Here is a 7695-nt window from a genome sequence, read left to right as displayed (position 1 = left end):
TATGTGCCTTAGATGCCCAATAGACGCACAGAGACTTCAAACCGGATCAAAATCCGACGTTTTGAACGTGAGATAGAGCGGAGTTGCTGTAATTAATGGCTTCCAATGTAAAAAAATATGCTTGTGTACATGGGAGACACGCTCGATTTCCGGTTTCCGGCGATGACGTCATTTCCATCGGAATATCATTGCTGAAGCTTATATGAAGCTAGAATGGTCATTTATAGCTCTAAAAATGTCAAAAAAAGAATCTTGTGAAACATTTTGAATATTTTAACGACACCATGGGCTTGTATTCATTTGGGGCTCCTTTTCACGTAAAAGACTGTGGAAATGAACCACTGACTGTTACCGAATGTTATAGCGGTAGAAATACTTCAGTAAATGTAACAAACTGTACACAGCTTCAAATGACTACCACATCTTAGAACGCATTCTCTGCCAAGGACAAGAAATCTTGTCAATTCGTCCTAGGTCCTAGGTCCACACCGCCAGAGACGAGATTATTGTCATTTTGGTTAACACTAGAGGGCGCTCCTCCGCCGCCTGTGAATGATCCCAGGAGGACTACAAATCCCTTAATACAACCGGAAATGACGTCATTGGAACAAATATGCCATATCCATTGTAACCGTGGAGAGAAAAGTAAATATTTCTCAGATGTATATTTTGGACAAAACAAGCTTTTCTTCTACAGACTGTACAGTCCCTAACTGTTCACAGTTACAATGTTATTTTTTCTGGTGCAGATGGGATAAGTATGAGGGGATTTACCCTAGAAAAACCTTCCCATATTCAATGTTTTTCACGCAGTGGAGTCTTTTCAACCACACCTCCTTTGTTTACATCTGTGTTGAAAAAAAAAAAAAGGTCTGTGAATCTTCAAAGGTTAGTAAAAATGCTCGAAATCGCTGGCAAGGGGAGACTAGACCATGTTTTAACTCTGGCAGTCAAATAGTGAGGGTGACCCATTGTGCCCAGCATGAGTGACTGTGAATGTATTGTACAGTATCTGAAGTACCAGAGATTGTTCACTGATTAATGACTAATGACGTCACAGCGTATAATGACAAGAACTTTCTTTGTGTTTATTTATTTCACTTTGTTTACTTGTTAACAGTCTGAGCTTTGCTCTGTACGTGACTGTCTCAGGAGTGCTGCTGATCAATGCTATTTCTAATTACTATGGACAGCATTCTTCAGCTGCGCTAGAGAAAAGCGAGCAATAATTGTGGTGAATCGCACGATTCTTATTACGTGGGTTCATGGGGTTCGGTAGACTTGCGAGAATATCGAAAGTGTTTGTTCCATAAATGACACACAGATTCACAATATAGGCCTGGATATAATATATAATTATTGGTTATTTCTGTTTTATCCTGTGTTTCAACAATAGGTCTTGAATGTCAAGCAGATATAAGCTCCTAGGTATCGCCTAGCTTAAATAGCAGTTTCAATCTATGAGCTAGTTTTCAAAGCATTCGAAAAAGACTGGTCATAAAGAGGAGAGATTAACCGTATGATGCATGCAGTTTTGAACAGCTATCTTACCTTTAAAAGTACTTATTTTGGTCCCCAAACCAGGGCTTCGGACAGGAGCGCTTGGATAAATTGTTAATCCGCGTATATTTATCTCGCCTGAAAGTATATATTTTTTTCTTTTTGATAATGCCTCGAGTCCATACTTGTTTTGTTTGTTTTTCCAACCAGCGCCAACATTATTGCTGTAAACTTTGAACTCCCGTTGAAATCTCGTGTCTACATGTCCACGCTACTTCCGTTGCAATGCAAGTAAACGGGCACCCGGAAGTGTAGTGTAAGAAACGCGAGTTCAAAGTTCACGGCTTTATGGCAATAATGGCGGTGCTGGTTTTCAATTGATTGATTGATTATTTTATTAGACAAAAATGGAGAACAGTACAACAGGGCCGGATCTAGGCATAGGCAAGGGGGGGGGCAATGCCCCCCTAAATGCCCTGTCAGCCCCACCAAACATGATGGCATGCAAAAATCTAAAATGTCAAAAATATTAAACTATTTGAAATGTTATGCTACAACTAGGTAGATGGATACATAAACGGATAAGATATTAGAGAGAGAGAGAGAGATAGATAGGTTTAAGACCTGTTGTTTGTGTTAGGTATAAGTGTGCCAAAATGCTTAGTTTTCTATGCACTTCGGGTGTTTTAGGGGGTTTGTCCCCCCATTTTTTTCACGCCCACGCCGCTTCGCAGCATGGGCTGGAGGTGACCCCCCTATCATTTCTTCCTGCCCCACCTAGTGCTAAAGGCTAGATCCGGCCCTGAGTACAAGTATAGTTAATACAATAGACATGTAGTACCGTTCGAGTACAGTTAAACACCCTGCCTAAAAGGAACATCCCAAATAAGACTTTTTACAGTCTTTTTTTTTACGTTCTCGCCTGTCTATGGGAGAAGTGATAACTACCTCCTTCTCTGGCCTCCTGAAAGGTGAGTTTTCACCTGTCTATGGGAGAAGTGATAACTACCTCAGTCTCTGGCCTCCTGAAAGGTGAGTTTTCACCTGTCTATGGGAGAAGTGATAACTACCTCAGTCTCTGGCCTCCTGAAAGGTGAGTTTTCAGGGCAGTTTTGAAGGATGCCAGCGAGCTACATGTTTTAAGGGAGGTAGTCAAGGAATTCCGTACCTGATTGGCAGTGTTGTAGAAGGAGAATTTACCCATATTTGTCTTGTCTTGGTTGGAAAGAAAACAACAAGTATGGACTCGAGGCACCAGCCGCAGGCAAGCGAAAAAAAGCGAGATAAATATGCAGATTAACAATTTATCCAATCACTCCGGTCTGAAGCCCTGGTCAGGTAGGACGTCATGGACGCAAAATGGAACGTATTGCATGTTTTGAAAAGAAGAAAAAAATAACACCTGGACCATCTTTTGGGGGACCAAATAAGTACTTTTAGAGCCTTTTTGGCCGAAAAATCATTTTTTTAAGTGAGAAGCATAATCCGCATGAAGAGGGTTAAGCCTCGATCAGAGTCGTAGTGCGGTGTAGTCTTTTTGAGTCATAAAACTACAACGTTAACGCTCAAAAAGACTACACCGCACTACACCGCGGACCCGACTCTGATCGAGGCTTTAGTATTTAGATGAACATAGCACACAACATGAGTGTGTGACCCCCCCCTGCCAGGGGCGTCGCACCAAATTCTGGGCCCTGGGTACAAGGATTCACTGCGGGCCCCCCATGAATGTTCTTCATAGGAGGAACGCATCATTACGCAATATGTTGTGCTGTAACTATTGAAAAATAGCAGATACAAGCTCACAGCAAGCTTGTAGATCTGCTATTTTAGAAAATGTGTGCAATTCTTTGAATATTTCAACATTTTTTTAAAAACCTGTTTCTATGTCAGTGGTGCTCAAACTATTTCTTGTGAAGGACCCCCAAAATGATATGTATTTGGCCTCGGTCCCCGTCTCAAAATATTTTGTTCCAGGGACCCCCCAGAAGCAACATTTTAGTTACAAATGTTTGCTTAAAAAAATACATAAATTCAAAGATTTTCACACATTACCACTACTTTTCAAAAATAGCAGATCTACAAGCTCGCAGCGCTGTGAGCTTGTATATGTGCTATTTTTCAATAGCTAAAGTATCAAATAATTAAGGCCCCTCCACCTTGGGCCCTGGTAAAAAAAAAAAAGGAGAGGCTATTGGAGAACCTGATTTGGATAGGGACACATGATCTGATACAGGACAATGACACTATGTCAGAATATTACTAAAGGAAGACTAAAGAGGAGATTTCTGGATGTTGTGAGAGAGGACATGAAGATAGTCAGTGTGAAAGAAGAGGAGGCAGAGGACAGATGGAGGCAGATGATTCACTGTGGCGACGCCTGAGGGGAACAGCCGAAAGAAAAAGCAGATGGCCTAGAGAGCACAAGGCGCAAGTTGTCTCCTCAGCAGAGTGCAGTCTTGTTTCTTCTGCATTTGAGCAGCAGACCATATGTTTGACTCTCTGACCCAGAACTTGAATCTTTTGTTGTTGTTGGATGTCATCCCGTATTAGTGGAAGAAATATGTAACAAAAATAGGCTAATGTGTTCACTTCCGGCAGAAAGCGTGAAAATTTGCACCTAGGGGTATTTTTGTGCGCCGAATTAAAACATTGACGGTCCCAAGCACTTTTCCCATGGGATCTGGTGGCTCTAATTCACTTACCATACTAGGGAAAAAAGACCCCCAAAAAATCTTCTTTAAATAGCACGTGAGGGGTCTATCTAGGGGGTTTTCATGATTCTGAATCCATTGCAAGCATTTGTTTTGCACGAAAAACATTCCTTGGGCAAGAAATGGACCCTACACAACTGTGAAAAGTGATGACTCATAACTAAACCATAGTTTTGTGCGGTCCATTTCTTGACCAAGGAATGTTTTTGTGCAAAACAAATGCTTGGAATGGATTCAGAATCATGAAAACCCCCTAGATAGACCCCTCACATGCTACTTAAAGAAGATTTTTGGGGGGTCTTTTTTTCCTAACCCTAACCCTATGATAAGTGAATTAGAGAAAAGTGAATTTGAGAAAAGTGCTTGGGACCGTCAATTTTTTAATTCAGCGCACAAAAATACCCTTAGGTGCAAATTTTCACGCTTTCTGCCGGAAGTGAACACCTTTTTCACATATTTCTCCCACTATATTGATTTGGTATGGGAGAGATAACAGGTCAGCGTTGATCAAAAATAACAATTCTTCTACGTTCTCTAATTGTGTCGAATTCTCAGATGTGATCATTCATCATTTCCCCTATCTTCATTGTTGCGTGCTGATAAAGCACCGTAATTGTTATTCAGGCCACATTTTCCGCACCACAAATAAAGGCATCAACCTGTATGAAAGCGAGGCACCAACTACAGTATGAAGTCTGGATGTGAAATATTAACGAGTATTGTTGCATTTTCATATCATTTATTGGTCATACCCTCAGTGTGTTGAGTCTTGATTTACCGTTGTTTTGGGTTGAGATTGGCACATTTCCTGGGGCAATCTGCCCAGATCATACATGTCACACGTGTCCTCTCCTTCTTTTTTTGTTTTTTACTCTCAAAAAATGCCTGCAATGTAGTGCATTTGAAACTACACTGCAGTGCACATCATGGGGTGATCACTGCTTGCCTCCTGTGAATTGTTTTATTTTTGTTCATTTTATTTTCATTTCATTGCTGAGTGAGGTCAGAAGACAAAGTGACATGAGTGAGATGAAAAAACCTGAGTGAAATGTGCCAATGTCAACCAGAAACATCGGTATACTCTGTGCGCTGTCACACACTGGAAATAGCAGATGTGTGGCGTTGTGAGCTTGCAGATCATCTATTTCCGGCACACACGATGCGGCCACATGGCGAGGTATGAAGCAGGCTTCATTAGACATGCAAGAGGTGGAAGAGGGAGCGAGAGAGGTCTGCGGGAAAGAAATCAAAATGATAGGGCAGCGCAGAGGTGGCCAGACATATTAATTGAGATTGTCTTCTATAATTCATGAATGTGGGCCTGAGTGAATCCTATCAACATATGAGAGATATGAAGAATAATGTGGAGGAAGGAAGTACAAAGAATGGGCTAATTGCTCAGTGAACAAGTTGTGAATGTACGCTATCAGTGCATTCATAGAACCAGGGTTGGATTAAAAGCATGCATTTCCCTCCGGGAAATGGCTGACATGCTTGATATTTATGTTTGTTAATGTCAAAATCTAGGAATAATGATATTAATGGCTCTTCAAAAATCACACAAGATTTTCTATTTTTAAATACAAATCTTCTTTTTGTGTTTTTCTTTTTCAAATGGCAAAAATAGCAGACCAATAGCAGACCTAACAAGTTCATTGGACCTTCTAACAGTTCACACCACAAAATATGAATGCTTTCACGTCAGAAGGATGCTTGGCATGACTCATGTTATTTCCATGTAGTGATGACGCCTGGGATTCGAACCCTGGTCTCCATTGGAAGAAGGAACACCAGAGCCAAACACCTCCATCGACCTCCAAGGGGAAGAGACGATAGACTTCGGACAACTCGCCATTGACCTCCACACCCACCGAGGAAACCAGAGTCGAGTCATGGCACCAATGTAAGGTCTGGGATTCAAACCCAGGTCTCCCACATGCCGGGAAAAGCACCTGAGCCGCTGAAGTGACATGGTCCGAAATATATTTTCAAAGTGTAGGAATGCTATAGTGTTCATTCACTTTATTAAAGTGTTCATTCACTTTATAAAAGTGTCCATTCGAAATCCTTAATACTATCACAGCAGAGTACAGTGTACATCTGTGCTTAACGAAATGATTATCTCGAATGAATACTTTAATAAAGTGAATGAACACTTTAATAAAGTGAAGAAACTAATTAATAATTATCTCGAATGAACACTTTAATAAAGTGAATGAACACTTTAATAAAGTGAATGAACACTATATACAGTTCTCTGCAAGTCATATTGTCCATTCTCCCATGTTAATCCCTCAGTTACCACAGATGCCACCATCTGTGTTCCCAGACCCCACTTTGAGAACTAGTGCCCTAAAGACTTTAGATTGGTTCTGCAATATAGTTGTTGTAGTTTTTGTTGTTTTTAAAGCTCTGAATTGTTGGTAGGCGAGGTCGGACAGAAAGGAAATCAGTCAAAATGAGCTTCAAGCTACTGTATAGCGTTCCTACGCTTTGAAAATTATTTCGCACCATGTCACTTCAGGGGCTGTGTAACCACATAAACATAAACCATGATTTTTATACTCTGGATATTCAAAAATAGGAGATCTACAAGCCCATATAGTGCAACACAAAGTCCTGGTGGGCCCTGGACCAGACGTTGGGAAAAGTGGCTTAATGAAATTAACTCATAAATAGCACCGCTCACTTAACACTGGGTCTGATTTTTTTTTAAACTGTTAGGGTTTAGAAGAAGGTAAAAAATGATTGGCTACTCTAAATGTAAACATCACACCCAGTGTGAATTGAGCGGCGCCTTTATATACATTCGCAAAACGTCCCGCGAAGCTTGGCCAATGCTAAGCTGTGCACGGGATAGACATACACGCAAAGCCAGATGTGGGAGCGGTTGGGGGGGTGGGGGGTTGAGGCATTACATTTAGTTTGAGTCGCTTCCACAGTTAAATATTAGGCTATTTAAGCAGAGACGTTGTGGACGACGGCTACGGCGAACGGAAATGAATCGGTGCTCGATGTATAAACCTCGCTGCCGTAGCAGTCAGTTCTACAACGGCAGAAGGCACCTCTTCACGTAGCGCTCACAACGTCGAGATCAGCTGATTGATTTTACTACTGTGGACACATTTTTTGCATGATCTCGGCTTATAATTACACTGTATTGTTATTACTGCTTTTCTCCTTTTTTGTGAAGCAATCGTGATGTTTGTTCTTTACATGTGAAGCACTTTGAGCGGCAGTCTCTGTATGAAAGGTGCTGTTATATAAATGAAGTGTGTTATTATTAGTATTATTGTTAGGCCTATTATTATATTATCTGGGATAAATGAATTTAGTGAACAGTCCACTATTAGTGCGAAAGTAAGATAGGCTACACTTTTCCACACAGCATGTTGAATAAGCTCTGCCGCGAGCTGTCCCCATCTAGCTCAGTGGGCCGACTCAAAGACTTGAACAGGATTTCTCAGCCCCTACGAGGCAT

This window comes from Nannobrachium achirus (assembly GCF_963921795.1).
Source record: "Nannobrachium achirus genome assembly, chromosome: 15".
Classification (NCBI taxonomy): Eukaryota; Metazoa; Chordata; class Actinopteri; order Myctophiformes; family Myctophidae; genus Nannobrachium; species Nannobrachium achirus.
Note: the sequence above shows the minus strand (reverse complement) of the source record.